A 22,597-nucleotide genomic window follows, 5' to 3' on the forward strand; every position below is an offset into this window, starting at 1 on the left:
ATTAATATCCAATTTTTATAATTTTTTTTATACATAATTTATGATATTAAAGATTAAATTAGTGCATTGAATAACATAAAAAAGATTGTAACTAATATGAAACGAAGGAAGTATTAATTTAATTTACTATAAAAAGTAAAGTCAAATAATTAAAGTAATTATATATAATTAAAATTAATCTGACCTGTGATACAATTTATCAAAATTGTGTTCTTAAAATATAAATTTGCCGCCCAACTTTCAATGTTGAAACTTTATATATCTGCACGTAAAAAAACTATGATCAAGGTCTCAGAAAGGAAGAAATGGAGGCAACATATATCTAAAAAACGATTGTGGGCCGAAGAATCTCCCGGCTCAAGATTGATCTTTAGAAATGGTAGGTTTTTGCAACGGAAAGGAGTGAATAAAACTAAATCCGCAACTCATATCTTATGATACAAGCTTGACACTTAATCAAAAAATTAGAAACAATACATAAAATACATATAAAAATATAAATAAAAAATAAAAATTTAGGTAAAAAAAAAGTATAATAATGATGTGTAAAAGGCTAGGATCCATGTTTGATAAAGGTGGTCGTCATGGAATGTATGTGAAGGATCCATCTAAGACTAGGGAGTTGTTTGAATTTGTTAAGGATTTTTTAGTTTAATGGATTTATGATTTGATAATGGTTTGTAACATCTTAATGGTTGATTAATTAATAATTATCTTGTTAGATGAATTAGTATAATGTGTTGTGAAAGAACTTGTCATGTGTACTAGTGTGATCAATTTATTTTAGTATTTTTTTTGAATATTATTTTATATTAGTATTTTTAGTTCGTTGTGTTAGTGTAAATCTCGAATAGAGTTTAATATCAATTTTATAATCAAATCATATTTTTATGTGATTTTTAAAAAAATAAATGGGAAAATAGTGAAAATGAGAATGGCTAACATAAAACTCAAGAAATTAGGTTTAAAAATTATTTTCAACTAATGTGTATATGTTGGAATCTTATCAAATGACCCAACTAAAAAACAATAAATAAATTGTATATTCACCGACAAATCTTTACAAAACAGAAACTTTGACATTTCTCGCGAGACACCACAAATCTTACAACTTGTAAATTCGTCTTTTTAACTTTTTCAAACTCGTACATTCAAATCAATACTCTTGATTCATCATCTCCCATTGACTAAAACTGGATTGAGTCACCCAATTAATCATCAACATGAGCAAAAGTATGTAGTTTTTTTGATAATTTTAATAAACTATTTTAAAATTTGACCATTTAATTAATATGAAGAAAATTCTAATCTACTTTGTCGGCTATAATAATTTTATTTTGAACATTCCACTAAATGTACAAAGACACAAAATACCCAAAAGAAATAAAGTAGGATCACCAACCGTACTAAGAGCATACACAATGGTTATCCAACCCCATCTTGGTTATTGATTAGTTTAATATTTTATTCATCTTCCACCTCACTTATAACCACTCTTATAACCATTTAATAACCAATGTATGCCAATAGTTAACCATAATATTTTGGTTATACATTTTCTCTCTCCTATTTTTACCCAACCCCACCACTTAATTTATTACTTAAATTCTATTATTATTAAATAATGCATTTGGTAATAATCATTCAAAATTAATAATTATTTATTAGCATACATTAATTAGATAAAATCTCAAAAATTTAAAAATAATGCAATTTTGATATTAATTAGTACGTAATTAGTCGTTAATTAAGACACAAACAATAATTGTAACCCTACTACATTCCACAATAATAAAAATCATACATATATATTCTATCAAATTACAAAAGTCTTTGAAAGATAATAACGAACCGCGAACAAGTACAAACACAATGATATAATATTGCAATTACACATCTATTAATGCATATTATTGTCCCTACTTTGAACACCGAATTTGAGCCACATATATTCAACTAAGTCTTTCTTCAATGCTTTATGCATAGCTTCATCACGAACACGTGCTCTATTAGACATGTAAGTTTCCAAACTTGCAATTTGGTTGTTGCTATTTTGGAACTGAAAAGGCTCTTCATTATTTTCATTACTTGAAGACGCATTTTGTAGCTTGATCATATTCATTTGGATCGTAATACGTTTTATATGTTTCTCTTTCATCCTCAACAATCATATTGTGCATAATAATACACGCTATCATTATTTTTCCTAACATTGATGCGTCACGAGCTAGCGCTGGATTCCGTATTATTGCAAAACGAGCTTGTAATACTCCAAAAGCACGCTCAACATCCTTTCGTTTAGCTTCTTGTACTTTGGCAAATAGACCTTCTTTTTCATTTTGTGGTAGTGATATTGTAGGAATGAATGCCGCCCATGTAGGATATATACCATCAGTGAGATAATATCCCATATTGTATGTGCGACCATTCACAACATAGTTAATAGAGGGTGCACAACCTTCAAAAACATCATTAAACAATGGGGATCTATCAAGAACATTAATATCATCACGACTACCTGGTGTCCCAAAAAAGGCATGCCAGATCCAAAGATCATATGATGCCACAGCTTCCAAGATTAATGTGGGTTTACCTGGTTTTCCAGAAAACATACCTTTTAATCGAAGTGGACAGTTTTTCCACCTCACGATCCCTTGGAACGGGAACCCTTGGTGGCCTTGGCACTTGATTAAAAATTTGATATACTTCAACTGAATTGAACATAAAAACTTCATCCATCATTCGATCGAACTGGCGATTGGCTTGCCTTCGTCTTTCATATCGTTGGGTTTGGCTATTTTCTGAATTGGAAGAGGAATTAGAAGAGTTGGAGCTATCGTCAGATGACATGTTTTTAAAACCAAATTTGATATGAGAATGGAAGGTAGAAGTATAATAGGGGGAAATGGATGGTTGTTCAAGGGAATCCCACTCTGATGTATCCATCTTATAGAACGAGTGTGTATGATATGTAGTAATTTTTTTGTCTTATATGGTAAATTTGAAGTCTTGCATGCATGCAATGATTCATAAAGTAGTTAATAATTTTTAAAAGTAATGGAGATGCATGCCTTTGCATTGTCACTATCACCTTAACATTGTTATGTACGTCAAAGCATAGTGATGCATGCTACTATTTCCTTTTCAGTGTTAAGTACATCAGTGAACAAAATTCACTATTACCTTTTCAGTGTTAAGTACATCAATGTCTAGTATTTAATATTTGCTTTTCAGTGTTGGTACATCAAATACTTTACAGTGTAATGTAAACCTTAGTCTGAGGGGAACAACTTCTTCAACAAAGTGTTCCTTAATTCTTGATCTTCCGAAGATAAGTTTGGCTTTGAATCGAGGTGTTTAAATAACTCCATATTAATTTTTCTTTGCTTCCTTGCTTCTTTCTCCCTTTCTAGTTGCAACCTTGTAAGTTCAACTTCATTTTCTGATTGCCTTATAAGGTTCATGTTCTGGGCAGTGTCTAACCATTGTTGCCATGCTCCACTTGGCATGTTTGGCACCTTGCTCTTTCCTTTATTTTTGTTAGATTCGTTGCTAGAAGGAAAGCCTGAATACCCAATATCACCACTGGTTGGTGTTTCTGGGTTTGATGAAGAGGAGTAGTTTCCAGCTTCATTGATACGAGATCTCTTTGAGTCACTTCCTTGAGTGGATGTCTTTTCCTTGCATTTTTTAACAACATCTTCACTTGGTTTCCATGCTTCATGTTGTTTTAAGATGTCCCAAACATGCTTGTCTTGAAAGGTTTTAGAGCATAATGAAGACTTTGTTTTGTCGTTAGCATATATACTATATGCTAATTTCATAACATCTTCATCATTCATACCACTTCCCTTTTTTGATTCAGCATGAGCATGTGAGCCACAAAATTTAGAACATGAAGCATTAATCCTTCTCCAACGGTTTCTAAGTTGCTCCGTATCCCTCATTTTCAACAAATCTTCTCGTGTTACCCGATCACTACCTTCTTCGAAACACCTTTGTTTGTATAGTCTAACATTATTATACATTTTCTCAATTTTCCTCCAAAAAACATCCCCTTTTGGTTAGTGTTAGTTTTTTTATTTTGACTAACCTCAAGCCAAGCCTTCACAAGAACCACTTCTTCAGCTTTCGACCAAAAAATTTTCCTTCCATCTTGATTGCCTCCTTCATTACCTTCGTCTTCTTCAACTTCTGGTTCATTTTCGTCATCTGATGCATTCGATGTGTATGAACAATCGAAACTCGGAAATGCACCATCACCTTGTGACATAGAAAAATGTTGAGACATGGGAAATGTTGAATCAATTTGAGAGATTTGAATATTTTCAAAAGATGGGATAACATTTGGAGAATTTGAATAATTACGATTTTGTGGTGGTTGAAAAGAAAACGGAGTGAAAGTAATTGGATTTGAGAAATTGAGATTTTGTGAACCGTAATTCGGAAAATTTTGAAAATTTGTATCTAAATCTGAGTTGAGATCAATTGGAAGATTAGAATAGTAAGGTTGAGGATTTGGATTATTTTGGGGCTGTGATGAGTTATGAGATTTTGTGGATTTTTTTTTTGTTAGATTTTGTAATGTTCATCTTAACACAATTTGCTAATAAGAAGAGTAATTTTCACTTAAAAAAAAGTTGTTTCAAAATACTTCAATATTGGGCTCATTTTATAGAGAAAAATAAAATAGAGCCGTTCGTGTATTTTTTTCTTTTTTTTTTAGAATTGTATTTTAAAAATTATGGCCGTTACAAAAATTACAACGGTTATAAATTCAGAGCAAATCTCAACCATTGATATTTGTATTAGGTGTCAAAATCTTAGCCATCCATGTCAACCAAAAAGCAAAAAAAAATTTGCATGACTATATACATAACCGGTTATTTGAATAACCTGGTTATTCAATTGATACCCCAATAATTTCTCTCTCCTCAATATTTTATTAATATTTTCATTTTCTCTCTCTTAATAACCACCCAAATAGTTAATGGCTGTGGGTACTCTAAAAGAAGACACGGTGCAGAACTTAACAAATTATTTTGGATATTATGGAGGATTTAATGAATTTTATATTTTATATTTTATGTTTTATATTTTATATTTTATCGCCACTTTTTATATAATAAATTTTTAAGATTATTCCTGTATGATTTTTGAACTCTAAAACTCTAACATCTCTCTACAAACTCTCTAAAATCACTCTCTAAATTAAAACAAGCTAAAACTTGAAATCAAATCACAAATGAGCATGAATATGATTCGGCAAATAATTAATAGATTCGAAATTTTTCAAAAAAAAATAAAGAAAATATTAAAGAAAAACCTATAATTAATTCCTCTTATTTATTTTAATTATTTTTTAAGTTAGTATTATTTAATATATGTTGTATAGTAAATTATTTTATTTTATTATATATTATATATATATATATATATATATATATATATATATATATATATATATATATATAGTTATATATATATATATATATATATATATATATATATATATATATATATATATATATATATATATATATATGTATATATTATGTACTTAAATTATTTTATTTTATGTTATTATTATTTAATATATGTTGTAGTAAATTATTTTATTTTTTATGTTATTATTATTTAATATATGTTATATTTAATATATATTTTATTTAATGTTGTCCGACCTGGTTCTAAAAGTAGAGCTTGTGGCCGTAAATTTATGATTGTAGGAAGTATTTTACTAAACACGGAAATTGATTTCAAAACCGCCAAACTTAAACTCGACATTCAGGAAACAAAATCAAAAAGATTTGCTCATTCAATTCTTTACATAATCTTTGAAAATATTCAAAAAATTAGAAAATCAACAAATTTATCTTCAAAACTTCAAAGATCTCTCCTATGGAGGATTTATGGAACAAAAAGATTTGCACATGCAATTCTTTACAAAATCTCTGAAAATCTTCAATGAACTATAAAAAAATCGACATTTCATCTTCGCTCCAATCATCTCTCTAATTAAGGATTTAATGAATGAATTTGACATGAAAATAACTTTACAGACATTACGAAGAAATGATGACGAGGATTTAATGTCAATTTATATATCACAATTTTAATTCTAACATGTTCAATTTGAACTTAATGCGTTGCAATAACTCTACTCAATCTGAATACTTATCTTTAAATCGATAATCGAAGATTATAAGTTCAAAATTGAATTAGATTATAAAACATCAATTGTCATTTTACATGTCACAATTTTACTATTACATATTAAATTTGAACTAAATGTTATACAATATATCTATACAATGTGATAACTTATTTTTAAAATGATAATTGAAGATAATAAGTTCAAAATTGAGTTAGATTATAAAACATCATTTTTAATTTATATGTCATAATTTAACTATTAGCATATTCAAATTGAACTAATTAAAACTTATACAATATCTTAATAGACTTTAAGTACTTATTTTTAAAACGACAATTGAAGCTTGTACGTTCAAAATTGAGTTAGATTATAAAGCATCAATTGTCAATTTATATGTCATAATTTAACTATTAACATATTCAATTTGAACTATTTACAAATATATATAAACGTGTTTAACAATGATAAAAGCGCAATCTTCAATCTCACGACTACATTACAATTTTTAGGGTTTTGTGTTCTTGTCTTCTTCCTCTAATCCAATTCTCTTTGCAAGTAATCTCCAATCCTAAATTATTTTAATTAGCTTTAAATTAATTTCTCATTTTTTGATTCTTGAAAAATCAAAATCAATAATCATAAAGAGCTACTAAAAAGTTATGGTTGAACTATTTTAATGATTTTGAAAAGGAAGAATCAAAATCTTTTAAAAATGGCAAGAATTAAGAGGAAGAATCAGTAATCATAAGAGGAAAAAAAATGACAAGAATAAAAAAAGAAAATAAAATGGAGAAGGAAAGAAGAGAATGTTTTAACTATGGAAGTTAGAAAAATGAGAGAGCCATGTTGGGAAAATGGAAAAAAGGAGGAAAGAGAAATGTTGTTGTTATACACGTGCGTTTATGGGCCGGCCCATAATGACCATCTCAGATTGAGACGGTCTCGTTTTATGTGGATATAATTAAAATAGAGTTAAAATGTATGAATGAGATTAAAAGAAAACAGTGAAATATTTTAAAAAAAAATAATACAAATTAAATAAAACGTATCAAAATGATAGATAATGCGAATAAAGGGAGTAAATTTTTGAAAAATTGCAATGGTATCTTTAACCTTTGGGTTGCACTGAGTTTTTCTTCATACTTTTTCTCTTTTCAATTTAATTGCAACATTAGGATTATTACACTTTTCATTCATCATATTTAATTTGCAATTATTTTTTAATTTATAAGTTAAAATATAGTCAAGTAAGATCTTGTTTGATTCGTCTCAATGTAATGATCATTAATATTCATTTTTTATAATTTTTTATCATACATAATTTAAGATATTAAAGATTAAATAGTGCATTGAATAACATAAAAAAGATTGTAACTAATATGAAACGAAGGAAGTATTAATTTAATTTACTATAAAAAATAAAGTCAAATAATTAAAGTAGTTACATATAATTAAAATTAATCTGACCTGTGATACAATTTATCAAAATTGTGTTCCTAAAATATGAATTTGCCACCCAACTTTCAATGTTGAAACTTTATATGTCTGCACATAAAAAAAACTATGATCAAAGTCTCAGAAAGAAAGGATGGAGGCAACGTCTATCTAAGAAGAAGATTCTCCCGGCTCAAGATTGATCTTTAAAATGGTAGGTTTTTGCAACGGAAAGGGGTGAATGAAACAAAATCCGCAACTTATATCTTATGATACAAGCTTGACTCTTAATCATAAAATTAGAAACAAAACATAAAATACATATAAAAATAAAAATAAAAAAATTAGGTAAAAAAAATAAGTATAATAATGATGTGTAAAAGGCATTGGCAAAAAAAGAATACCAAGGGTATCACTGTGGAGTGTGGAAACTTCTATGTGCTTATTTATAGCTGTCATTGTTATCCCTCATAACTCAATTTCTTTACCAAGCCAAGCCTATCTTATTCCTTACTTTTGAAACGCCACATATCACATCATTTGTTTAATTTTCCTAAATTTAATTACATTATGACTGGTTATGCACTCTTAATTGTTCAGAAACTCATTGAAGTGATTGCGAGTGAGTTGTTCAACGATATTAGTAGGTTAATGGGCTTCAATTCCGAGCTTGAAGAATACAGTAACACCGTCGTATTCATCAGAAGTGTGCTCCTAGACGCTGTGAACAAGCGCGACCTTTCAGTGGATCAACGACGCTATGTTTAATTATGTTCATGACTCAGTTTCATATAATCATGAGAGTGATCGACTCCCATGTTAGAATTTGGTGATGCCCGACATCCTAGAATTTGTTATATCACTGTTATCTTCATATTAATTGTTGTTTTAGCTTTAGTTCTTGCATTTTAGTATTAGTTTCCCCATCATATCATTTTCTTAATCCGTGTCTTGTAATCATAAAACAAACAAATTGATTAACTCGCCTCCTTGTGTTCGACCCGCGACTACACGTTAACCGTGCGTTTGCGGTTATTAAAATTTGCACTATCAATGCGGACAGCTGACTTGTAGCATCAAAGTGTATAGAAGGAAAGACCTTGCAACCTCATTTCCCAGTTCGGTATATAAAACACTAGTTTTCTACTTTTTGGTTTTTAAATTGATGATAAAAAACACTCAAAGATGATTTTACCTGTTTGGACCAACATTATTACCTTGAGTAGTAGAAGTACTTGTACATCTAACCGATTGTTTTTATTTATTTCATGATAATTAATTTTTTTTCCTAAGTCCTTTGTTTGTGTTGGGATGGTTTATCCCACGTTGATAAATTGAAAATGATATGCACACTTTATAAATTATTAATGTCATGCTTCCCATTGTCATATGGTTTTTTAATGGTATATATCCTTGGCTTATGAAGTGTTTGCACCTCATAATTTTCCAATAATATGCTGACATTCACAATAAATTCAGCTTAATTTAACAGTTATTTTTTTTAATATGTAGACTGATTAATTTTGGGCTAGATACAAGGGGTTGATGCTGAAATGACCTCCAATTCAAGTATGCAATTATTCTTACATATTGTAAAATTGCTTCCTTGAGCATCTTTGGATCTTTTCCTTGTAAAATGCAATGCTTTTTTTGTAGTTTTGTGTGAATCACTAATAGCCCGTTGCAAGGCAGGAGCTGTCGTATTTAGCATCATCAGATTAATTGGGTTCTCGGATTCTTCATATGGAAGTGAGATTATTGATTCTTCAAGTTATGAATAATAAAAGTCAAGTAAATTAAATACAATAATATGTTTTTGATGAGTAAAATTAAATACAATGCATTGGTCCAATTATTTTAGGTTAATTTGCGCAGGTTATTTTGTCCTACAAAAATGGCTCAACACATTTTAAATTATTTTTAAACTTAAAAGACAACCTATTATCAAGAAGGAGGGGGTTGGCTCTACAATTTAAACGGATGATATATGACAGATTGATATGTGACGTTGGCTGCACCAACAATTCTTCTTGCCAACATCTTCAACAAATTTATTTTGAGCTTTAAATTTTTTTGTCCATGAAATGTAAATTATGTAGTCAATTGAGGTTTTAGTTTATGTTTTGTTAGAGTTCTCTTTTTGTAGCGTGGAGTGCTATGTGTGACCTTATTCTAGGTTGTTTATTTAGGATTAATGAAAAAAGTGAATAAAAATGTATTGAATCTTACGGGTTGTGTATTGTAACATAATAAAGAAATATGATAATATTTTTATAGCAATCAAATCCAATAATGACCTGTTACATCAAAGCCTAATAATAACCCGACCAGTTACCAACCTGACTCATTATTAAATTATGAGTATTAAAGAAATATGATAATATTTTTATAGCAATCAAGTCCAATTATTTTAGGTTAATTTGTTGCATCCCTTTAGGCAGACTTTTCTCTTCTGAGAGATTACTAAATGTGAGTTCACGAAGGGAATGAAAGGATTTCCAAGGCTCTTCGTCATCTTCATTGATGCTCAAATTGCGATTGTAATTCAATGAAAAACTAAAAAATGAAAAACTTTAATTTTCAATATTGGTTTGTACCATAAAATTTCTCTCACTTTTTATTTTAGTCTCATTAAATCTTGATTTTTTAATTTTTATCTACATTGTAAGTTATATTTTCATGGCATTCACACATTTATTTCATTTCCTTACAAAATATTGCTCTTTATGTTCCTTAAAGTTATTTCCACAAAAAATATTGAAGAAAATAAGAAAAATATAATTTTTTAGATAGTAAATATATTATTTTATTGAATAATAAATTTAATTTTAATAAATTGAGTTAATAAAAATAAAATCTTTTAGATGGTGAATATATATGAATAATTTACTTAATTTTTTTGTATTCCCACCAAATGCCTATAAGACAAATTTAGTAGCACCACATAGGGAATATCGTCATGTAATATACATTAAGATAATTGTAGGTATTTGAGTGGAATGACGAATTAAAGAAAATCTCTAATAATGTTATCGATTTTTGTTAGATTTATTGATATATTATTATTTATTTTTTTTGAAAATTAACAGTTTTGTTTTAGTAAATTGATTTTACATGAAAAATAACTAAAAAATGCGTAAAATATTATCGGTTTTGTAAATAATAGATGTTTTCTCCTTTTAAGTTTTATAAAATTTGGGAGTGATTGACCTTATTAATTAACTGATAAAAGAGTTACATTATAATTAACAAGTAAATACTTAAGATTAAATAAAATTCTAAATTAATAGAACTATGATAGTTGTAGATGATATTTGACTTCCATGAGGAGGCTTTCAATCTGAATTAAGTTATACATAGAGATGAATTTGACATAATTATTTTTGTTGAGTCGAGAATCAAATCATCAAATGATGATGATAAATTAAGTGGGAGAGTAAGTGATTATACAAGACTGAATAATATCTTGTCAAGATAGGACTGGAGTCTGGGCCACTTGATGAGTTAGAATTGTGAAATACATGATCATTCTCAAATGATTATTATTATTTTGTCAATTCAAACGCATAGATCGAGAAATAGAATTTGGGAAAACATCATAAATAACAATGACGGTGAACATGTTGTCAAATGCTAACATTAAGCAACTTAAAGGAATTTTAGAATTGCCACATTATTTACGAACAGATGGGATATTGAAGGAATTATGTTCTAAGACATCCTCAAAGATTACTAAATATAATTAGAAATATATTATAATTGGTCAATAACTATTCTCGAGGATTACAAAATATAATTAGAAATATATTATAATTGACCAATTCAATTGGTGAATAACTAAGGTTTTCATTTTCTAAGAAGTCACGCACAACTATATTGATTCTAAGAATTATTCGACTAGGCTATAGGTAAGATTGCTTTATTCCTAACCTTATAATATCTCTTATAGTTATGTATAGAGGGCTAAGAAATTGATGGAGTCCATGGAAAATCTAATATATTACTCCATATCTCGTTTTTCATAAAAGTAAAATAGTAAACTAATTAGAGGGACTACAATTGAAGTCCTAAATCAATGGTAATTAACATGATCGACATATTGATAATACTTTGAAGTACTCTTTTTCTACAGACCAGTCAAGTCATGCATTAAAGATTATCATCTGATGATTTGTACTTTTTATTCATATAACCATGTTATTGAAACCCTAAATGGTGCTACTTAAAGTGATCAACAAATGGATAATAGTCTAATACTATGAAGTGCTCCTTCTCTTCCAACCAGTAAAGTTATGCATCAAATATAGTAATTCGATTAGTACTCATATAATTCGTATTTTTTTATACATTTGAATTATGACGACTGTGTTATTGGGTGTCAGATAACTATTAATTAAAATTCCGCTAATCACAACTAACTTGCCCTACAATCCATCTTTAACTCGTAAATAACTTATAACCCGTCTTTAACCCGCATTTGTCCCGCCCGCCCGCCCATTAACCAAGTCTACCTAAGCTGTGGCCTAGGAAAAAAACTTTCTCTTTCAAGATTGACCTCACTAACTTAATGTGAAACAAGAAAGGAAAAAAACAACAAAAAAGAATTGGGTTGTAGACAAGAGAACGGAAGCAGGCTTCCTCCATTTGCAGTCTTTACAAATAAGCTCTGAATTTAACCCACACGATTTGCAATCTACTTCTTTTCAGGTGATTTTTTTCATTAATTTTCAATTGTATTGATTAAAATTAGGGTTTTAAATTTTTTAATGATGCTGTGTAATTGGCTAATTGCTTCTCCATTTTACTCATTTCGGATGCATGTTCTCTTATAATTTTGAAGAAACGTTACATTGGATTCATAAATAGGGTTTAATTTTACTTTTGATTATACTTTGTTTCTGTTAGTTTTTGAGGAATTGAAATCGGTATATTAAATTTTTGGATTAGTGGTATTTGATACAGATTCGAACTCAATTAAATCGAGTATCATGAGTCATACAATTATATTTTGACTTTATTAGAAGTTTCTAGTTTCTGCAATTAGGGTGTTTGTCACACAAACTTAGGTTTGATTTTGGAAACCCAACAATCCAAAGGTGATTTTGATCCTGTAATTATCATTGGGGAGTGAGTAAAAGTAGGGATGGCAATGGGTACTGGACCCGATCCGGATCCGTGGATCCGTATCCGTTTTCACGGATCTGGGTCCTAAAAATATAGACCCGTCGGATCCGTATCCTGTTAAATTTCACGGGTCCGGATCCGGTTCTGGGAAAATACCCAGACTCGGACCCGCGGATCTAGAGGACCCGTTTTTTTTTAAAATTTTATTTTTTTTTAATATCAGTAAGACAGTAACCCCTAATTAACCCTAGCAGCTGCTTTCATTTTGAGTTTCAAACTTTGAAATTTCAGTATCCTCCTTCTTCTCCTGCGAATTGCGAAGTGCGAAGACAGCGAAGCGCCATTCTGCAAACCTGCTGCTTCCACCGTCTCCAGTGCAGCCGTCTCCCATACTCGTTCACTGTCGCAGGCTCCCTCCCTCGCTCCCTGCCTCGACTCGAGTATCGACTCCCTCCCTCCCACTCCCAGCAGCCAGCAGCCCAGCACGGTACTGTAAACCCTTTTTTTTTTTTTCCTACACTACTTTTGATTTATGTCTAATGTTGAGTTTAGTGGTTGATTTATTTAAGTTTGGTGGTTGATTTATGTTGATTTATTTGAGTTTAATGGTTGATTTATGTTGAGTTCAATGGTAATTTTTGATTTATGTGGAGTAGTTTTTTGTTTATGTAACTGGTATAAAAAAGTCGAGGATAATTCTTCCTTAATGTGCATAGTTTGTTGTGACATTGACGAGATGCACCCATCTCCATTCTCCGGTGGGGGCGACTTACGGATATACACTTGTTGCATTATCGTCGCAAATCCAGAATCTGATTGTTCCAGGAGAATCATTGAAGAATCTGGGTATTTGATGCAAATCTACCTTCTCTGTTTTCTGGGAGAAGGTATATGAGAGATAGAGAGAGAATAGGATCTGACCTGCATTGTTGAAACTAATCTATTTTTTTGTGAGGTATATGTAAAATATGGATATTTGTTGAATGATTATTATTGGAAGTTTTATAAGTATCTACACTTATTGCTTTTTTTTTTTTCTAAAAAATAAAATTTTAGCTAAATAATCACTTCATTATCTTTAGCTCATTAAAAGAACGCTTAAACAAATTCTTGTATGAAACGGGCTTAGTGTGAGACGCTTAAACAAATTTTGAATGTGTTTGTTGGATATTTTAAAGAGAATTTTAAGTTGTATAATACTTTTTTGGGTGATTCATTGTGAAATTATATGTATTATTAGCATTAGTCCATAAATATCGCTTTATTGCAATCTAACTACATTAAAAAAAAAAAAAAATAGGACTTGTTTTTGGACCCGGATCCGGTACTGGATTCGCAGTACCCACGGATCCGGATCTGGGTCTTGTAAAATTGGACCCGCGGATCCGGGTCCGGATATGGATCCTGCTCTTGAAAACGGATCCGGATCCGGGTCCACCTGGACCCCGCCCGGATCCAACCCGTTGCCATCCCTAAGTAAAAGTTTCTAAATCTTCTCTATTGTACTAGCATTTTACTTTTATAGTGTTCAATTTAAGGCTTCAAGCTTGATTCTTTCACCAAAGAATGTGAGAAGTTCCAAGATTTGGATGATATCTCTTTGTTTGTGGCCTGTACCCCTACTTTGAAAAATAAAAAAGAAAATAAAAAAAAAAAAAAAATTTGAAAACCAAAAACACGGGTAATTGGAGAAAGAGAGAGAAGGCTTCCTTGAGAATTCAGAAAGCCAAGCCTCACGCGAAAGGAAATCGCCTCCTCCCTGCTTCAAGCCTCCTGCCTGCTTGCCTCGCCTCCGGCCTCCCCACGTCGACGTCCTACCTCCGGCTTCAAGCCTCCTCCCTGCACCCTGCTTCAAGCCACCGCCGTACGTTTAATCGTTTAATCGGGAAAGAGAAGGAACAGAAAAGAAAGAAAGAGAAGCTCGATCTCCTTACACCTCGAGTTAAAATCAACCCTAATTTTTCAGGTGTGCTTTCTCTCTTTACACCTCTTCATCTGTTCAAAATCATCAAACCTAAACCCTAAAATACGATTTGCTTCGAGTTAAAATCAGAGCAGGCTAAATTTTGGGAAATTTGGGAATTTTTTTTTCAGTTTTAGAACTTGGGTGAGGGTGAAGCTGCCATTAATAAGAACGCTGTGGAGGTGGAGGTGCTTGAGGTTGAAGAAGAAAGCTAAGGCGGGAGGCGGCTGTTCTCCATCAAGTTCTTGACTTTTTGGGATTTATCTGTTGATTATCAATCATAACCCCATTTACCCATTTTGTTTGTTTCAGTTTTTGATCTTGTTTTGCTATGATTCAAACCACATTGTTAAGATTTAGAAGGTTTAAAGTTGATTTTATTTGAAGAAAACCCATTTCTAATTGTTGCGCATTTTAGCCAGAATTTGAAATATTTGAGGTGAAGTTGCTGAATTTTGTATATTTTCTACTTGTTTTTTGATCTTAAGTGCTAGATCTGTTTTTGGTTTGGTTTTCTATGTTGTTGATTGCTGATTTTTGAGCGCATTTTGGGAATAATTTGAAACAAATCAATCAGAATATACTTGTTTATTTTGCTTTAGGTTGATTTGGCTCAATTAAATGTAAATTTTGTGGGAGATTGGGGCCGAAGTGACCCACATTAGTGTAGATATTGATAGTTAATTGCCTTTCTTTTGGGGTTTTGGAAGTTTTTTTTTTTAAGGAAAAGATGATTATACTTTCTGGTTTTTTAGAGATTTTTGCAATTGTCTTACTTATGCTTTGAATAGAAAGTGTAAATGAACTTTGTAAGCAATTAGTCAAACTGTTGTGGGAGTAGATTTAAAATGTTGCCATTGATATCAATTCTTCATTTATGATTATGAACCCTAATTCCCTAAATCCCTAATTATAATTTGTTGATTTACTGATTTGTTTCATTGTTTGTTGGTTAAATTTAGATACTTAATTTGATTATTACTTGATTACTTGAATATATAGTTGATTAGTTGAATACTTGATTTGTAATTTTGAAGTAAGACTTTTAAGTATTGTAAGACTTTTATTGTTATTTTGGATTGTTTGACTTTAACTATTGATTCTATTATGTGTTGTAAGTTTTTATTTTTTAAAAAAATTTTATTCGATATCCGAACGACATGACGTTCGTATTTTGTACCCCAGTTTGAAATTCCTGGGTCCGCCACTGCTCCACATGATGTAGGAAGTAGAAACAATTGTATACATTTCCATGATGATGATATTGGGTCGTATAATTGGATTAGAGATCAAATCGGAGGGCACTACATTGTGTCTTTGACATGAATGGAAAGAGCAGTTAACCATTGTGTGTTTACTGTACTAAAACAAAATCCAGGTACTCTTGGTCCATGTACATTGTAATTTTCTCCGTCATTTGAATTATGAGGAAAGTTTGAGGAACTGTACGAGTCTACATAACGTATCAGTCATCGAGTTATAGTCTCACTGGATTTATAACCACTTTTTTCTTTATGATTCTTGGTTTTTGATCGCTAACTTGATCATGAAGTAGTTTTTAGTGTTTTCCAACTCGTTCTATTTTTTGCCTTTTGTCTCTGTTGATTCAAATCTCTTCCTAAGAAGCAAAGTTATACATGGCTCAAGTTAGAGATGCTTTCATTTCGTGAGTATTATTCACAAAAGCAGACTTGTAGGGAATTGGTTTGGGATGGCCACAGTATGGTTTTGCATATATTGTGGGCATATTTAATATTCCTCAATGCCTTTGAGATTGCTATTAGTAGTGACATTTCCCCTCACTGTCATTATCGGTAACAATCTCTAGGGGTTAGAGGGAGTATTAGTGTACTATCAAGGAAACAGTATGACCTTTTTTAAATTTAGGAAATGATTATCGTATTTGTACATCTTGAGTTTGTCAACTGATATTCTCTATGCTTTGGAAATAAATTAGCGTCATACTCCTTCATCCAACTCAATTTGCCACATTTCGGTTTTCCATGTGAGATTTTAACCTAAATGTTGCAAAATGAGCGGGGACAGAAAAGTATTCGAAGATTGAACCTATGTGAGAATTTTCTACCTGATGCTTTTATAAGTTATTAATGCCATCATTATGACTCTTGTACAGCATTTGTTTTCGGAGCAAAATTATACCTCATATAAAAAATACCATGGGAGGTACCGGCGGACAAAGGCTTTCAGGGTTACAGAAGGAAGTCCTGAATCTTTACAGAGGGTTTCTGCGAGCAGCCCGTTCTAAATCACCAGAACATCGTCATCAGATCGAATCAATTGTGTCTGAAGAGTTCCACCGCAATTCCAAGCAAATTGATCGTAAGAATTTTGTTTACATAGAATACTTGCTTCGACTTGGTAAAAAACAGCTTGATCAACTCAAGAGTAGTGATATTGTCAGATTATCATCCATGAAGGTTGGAGGGGATCAGAATAAAGATTCATAGTTTTGAATCGGTACATTAGATGAATGCTATCTGAACGGCTGAACCCAATCGGCTTTGATAAGTGAAAACCATAAAGCCCTTGAATATTTGGCATATATTTGGCGATGTTTTAGACTTCGAGACGCCAGAACATGCAACTTTGATTTGTAACACAGCCTTCGCAGTTGACAGTACATAAAAGTATAGATCATTAGTCTCATAACTGTTTTATTTTCCCTCCCCGTTTCCACTGTCGAGTAAAAATGAGTAACATTGCCGCAGATTTATCTTACGAAAAGGAGAAATTGTTGCATTTGTCTGTTTATTACAATCTCATTTTTATTATTTATCACATTAATTCATTAACTGTTTATTGGTGATGAAACCAAACTGGACTGAATTGTCCAGGAGTTCATTGGCAATGTATTGAGTAATACAATCTCTTTTTTTCTTTGTTAATAAGCTAATCTTTGTAATGCTTATCTAAATAGGGAAAACATGGACAAATAAACGTTACAATCTCTATGGCCCAACATGTTTTGGTAAATTTTGACCGAAGGTCAACGAAACCTGGGCAGTGGGCATGTTTCACATACTGAAATTTGTGTAAAGTATCGTACAAAGTTAATTGTTTTTAATCATTTTTCATTTAAATATAAACTAGTTATTCCAAAGATGAGTTTATGAACTTGTTTTATAGAAGTATCTTAATAATAAGAATAACTTTAAATTTGTTCTATTCCTCCAATTATACTTAAAGTCAGAGTCACTAACACAATATCTCACAAGTTAGGATCTGATGGGGAGAAGGGTAACAGATAAATCATACTTGTGACTCCTTCAATGAGTAGGCAAGGAAAAATGCGCACATTTAGATTATTCCAAAAAATAGGTTCCTCCAATTATACCTTATGGATTATCAATTGCAACAACGAGGAACCTGTAATACTATGACCAGGAAGATTCATCCTGCACTAAGTTATTCCGATTCTTTCGGATGACATTGTCAGTTCAGACAGATTGGCATTATTTTTGGCTCCACAAATACACTTTAAGGAACAAAAAAATGAGGGCAACTAAAATCACATATATCCTACACAGAAACTATCTCAAACTATCACGAACAAACAACTAGAAGTTACGAAAATCTCATAAGCGATGTATCCAATGGAAAAGAATTACATCACCTAGGTGCAAAAATTTATTTATTCTCATTCTCACAATTAGCTAGAGTTGCATAAAGTAACTAAGATGACATGTATACTGCATGGAAAATGCAAGTAGGGCATTTTTGAAAAACCGTAAAGATTGGTACACATGCTATCCATACATTTTTCCCTCGATGTTGGTTCAGTTCAATTGCCGACATGCCATGCTTAGGTTTATATACGTATCTGTCTTCTTTCGTCTAATAACATATGAAATTCAAGCATCCGATTTAGATGGCTTACGAAGAACAGGTATCTGCAAGTAAAACAACCACACACTTTTGTCAAGCAAGGTTATTAATCACGCAGCCATGAAAATGGAAAAACAAAACAAAAGTAGGCACCAATGAAGCACTTGAAGATTCAAACTGCTGCTCCTATGTTGTAAATTGTAATTATAACTCTCAAACAAGAATTCAGACAAACAGCTAGTATTATTCTCAAACAAGAACTGCTTGTCAGAGAATTATTCGGGCAAGTGATTTTTCATTGAGGCTAAATGAAAGTTCAGTATGCTTTTTCGCCCCTTATTCATAGGCATAACTAGGTTTTGAGAGATGAAACAATTTCAATAATTGAGCAGCCAAAAAGGTCTGGCACAGTCAACGCCGGAAAGTTGACAAAAGTCACCGGAAACTGATTTAAGGTGTTTTTTTTAAAAAAAGTCTCTTAAAAGGTGTTTTTTTACAAAAAAAAAATTATAAAAGGTGTTTCTTTACAAAAAAGTGGTTTTAAAAGGTGTTTCTTTGCAAATTTCCCTTATTAAAATTTGCCATCTTTTACATTTTATCGCCACCTTTTATATAAAGAATTTTCAAGATTGTCCCTACATAATTTTGAACTCCAAAACTCTAAAATCTCTCTAAATACTCTCTAAAATCACTCTCTAAACTAAAACATGCTAAAACTTGAAATCAAATCACAAATGAGCATGAATACGATTCGGTAAGTAATTAATCGATTCGAAATTTTTCAAAAAAAAAATAAAGAAAAACCAGTAATTAATTCCTCTTATTTATTTTAATTACTTTTTAAGTTAGTATTATTTAATATATGTTGTAGTAAATTATTTAATTATATATATATATATATATATATATATATATATATATATATATATATATATATATATATATATATATATTATGTACTTAAATTATTTTATTTTATGTTATTATTATTTAATATATGTTGTAGTAAATTATTTTGTTTTTTATGTTATTATTATTTAATATATGTTATTATTTAATATATATTTTATTTAATGCTGTCCGACTTGGTTCTAAAAGTAGAGCTTGTGGCTGTAAATTTATGATTGTAGGAAGTATTTCCGCTCAACAAACCTCTAAAAAAACCCTTTCCTCTTCCTTGGTTACCACCCATTTACTACAATTTTGATAATTTAATCAACTATTAATAATAAATTAAAATAATAAAATATTACACTAAGTTAAATTAATTTTAATTACACCAATAATATTAATTTAATAAATTAATAAGTTCAATTACTAAAAATTTAATTAATATATTATATTAATTAATAATTATTCATTTAATATTATTAATATTATTATTATTAATTAATTAATTTTCAAAAATAATAATAATAATAATAATATTAAATTAATTATTATTAACAAATATAATTTATTAACATAAATATTAATTTTTATTAATTAATAACATAAAACGCCAAAATTCAAAAAAAAACAATGAAAAGGACCAGTCGCGCGCGACCCAACCGCGGGGGAGTCGCAAAAAAAGAAATTAATAATAATAATAATAATAATAATATTAAACACGAAAATTTATTTTCAAAACTGCCAAACTTAAATTCGACATTTAGGAAACAAAATCAAAAGATTTGCTCATTCAATTCTTTACATAATCTTTGAAAATCTTTAAAAAAATTAGAAAATCAACGATTTATCTTCAAAACTTCAAAGATCTCTCTCATGGAGGATTTAATGAACAAAAAGATTTGCACATTCAATTCTTTACAAAATCTCTGAAAATCTTCAATGAATTATAAAAAAAATCGACATTTCATCTTCAAAACTCCAAATATCTCTCTAATGAAAGATAAAGATTTAATGAATGAATTCGACATAGAAATAACTTTACAGACATTATGAAGAAATCCTGACGAGGATTTAATGTCAATTTATATATCACAATTTTAATTCTAACATGTTCAATTTGAACTTAATGCGTTGCAATAACTCTACTCAATTTGAATACTTATCTTTAAATCAATAATCGAAGATTATAAGTTCAAATTTGAGTTAGATTATAAAACATCAATTGTCATTTTATATGTCACAATTTTACTATTACATATTAAATTTGAACTAAATGTTATACAATATATCTATACAATTTGAATACTAATCTTTAAAACGATAAATGAAGATTATAAGTTCAAAATTGAGTTAGATTATGAAACATCATTGTCAATTTATATGTCATAATTTAACTATTAGCATATTCAAATTGAACTAAAACTTATACAATATCTTTATAGACTTTAAGTACTTATTTTTAAAACGATAATTGAAGCTTATACGTTTAAAATTGAGTTAGATTATAAATCATCGATTGTCAATTTATATGTCATAATTTAACTATTAACATATTCGATTTGAACTATTTACAAATATATATAAACATGTTCAATCCCACGACTATATTACAATTTTTAGGGTTTTGTGTTCTTGTCTTCTTCCTCTAATCCAATTCTCTTTGCAAGTAATCTCCAATCCTAAATTATTTTAATTATGCTTTAAATTAATTTCTCATTTTTTGATTCTTGAAAAATCAAAATCAATAATCATAAAGAGCTGCTAAAAAGTTATGGTTGAACTATTTTAAGGGTTTTGAAAAGGAAGAATCAAAATCTTTTAGAAATGGCAAGAATTAAGAAGAAGAATCAGTAATCATAAGGGGAAAAAACAAAAAATGGCAAAAATCAAAAAAGGAAATAAAATGGAGAAGGAAAGAAGAGAATGTTTTAATTATGTAAGTTAGAAAAATGAGAGCTATGTTGGGAAAATGGAAAAATGGAGGAAAGGGAAATGTTGTTGTTATACACGTGCGTTTATGGACCGGCCCATAATGACCGTCTCAGATTGAGACGGTCTCGTTTAATGTGGATGTAAATAAAAGAAAGTTAAAATGTATGAATGAGATTAAAAGAAAGCAATAAAATATTTTTCAAAAAAATAATACAAAATTAAATAAAACGTATCAAAATGACAGATAATGCGAATAGAGGGAGTAAATTTTTGAAAAATTACAATGGTATCTTTAACCTTTGGGTTGCACCGAGTTTTTCTTTATAGAACTTTGCATCAAAGTGAAAGGCGAAACAATCTAACAAAATCTCGTAAGTGGGATTAAAAAGCAAAAGGCTACGGACATTATTATACATGAAGATGAACAATATAATTCATACTTTTTCTCTTTTCAATTTAATTGCAATATTAGGATTATTACACTTTTCATTCATCATATTTAATTTGCAATTTCGTCTCAATATAATGATCATTAATATCCAATTTTTATTATACATAATTTAAGATATTAAAGATTAAATTAGTGCATTGAATAACATAAAAAAGATTGTAACTAATATGAAACGAAGGAAGTATTAATTTAATTTACTATAAAAAGTAAAATCAAATAATTAAAGTAATTACATATAATTAAAATTAATCTAACCCGTGATACAATTTATCAAAATTGTGTTCCTAAAATATGAATTTGCCACCCAACTTTCAATGTTGAAACTTTATATATCTGCACATAAAAAAATATAATCAAGGTCTCAGAAAGGAAGGATGGAGGCAACATATATCTAAAAAGAAGATTGTGGGTCGAAGAGTCTCCCAGCTCAAGATTGATCTTTAGAATGGTAGGTTTTTGCAACGAAAAGGAGTGAATGAAACTAAATCAGCAACTTATATCTTATGATATAAGCTTGACTCTTAACCATAAAATTAGAAACAATACAAAAAATACATATAAAAATAAAAATAAAAAATAAAAAAATTAGGTAAAAAATTAAGTATAATAATGATGTGTAAAAGGCGTTGGCAAAAAAGAATACCAAGGGTATCACTGTGGAGTGTGGAAACTTCTATGTGCTTATTTATAGCTCTCATTTGTATCCCTCATAACTCAATTTCTTTGCCTAGCCAAGCCTATCTTATTCCTTACTTTTGAAACGCCACATATCACATCATTTGTTTAATTGTTCAGAAAC

At 29.9% G+C, this 22,597-nt stretch overlaps 1 long non-coding RNA gene across 2 annotated transcripts; it reads left to right on the forward strand.

Annotated features, from left to right (window-relative positions):
• The first annotated feature begins 13,548 nt into the window (after window positions 1-13,548).
• LOC130807023 (uncharacterized) lies at window positions 13,549-17,498 on the forward strand. Of its 2 annotated transcripts, XR_009040434.1 has the most exons (3): window positions 13,549-14,681; window positions 14,810-16,056; window positions 16,813-17,498. It is a non-coding gene; the product is annotated as an uncharacterized LOC130807023 (long non-coding RNA). The 2 variants fall into 2 exon arrangements; XR_009040433.1 differs by having other exon boundaries at window positions 14,810-17,498.
• Window positions 17,499-22,597: the final 5,099 nt, after the last annotated feature.

This window comes from Amaranthus tricolor, chromosome 2 (genome assembly GCF_026212465.1).
Source record: "Amaranthus tricolor cultivar Red isolate AtriRed21 chromosome 2, ASM2621246v1, whole genome shotgun sequence".
NCBI classification, from domain to species: Eukaryota; Viridiplantae; Streptophyta; class Magnoliopsida; order Caryophyllales; family Amaranthaceae; genus Amaranthus; species Amaranthus tricolor.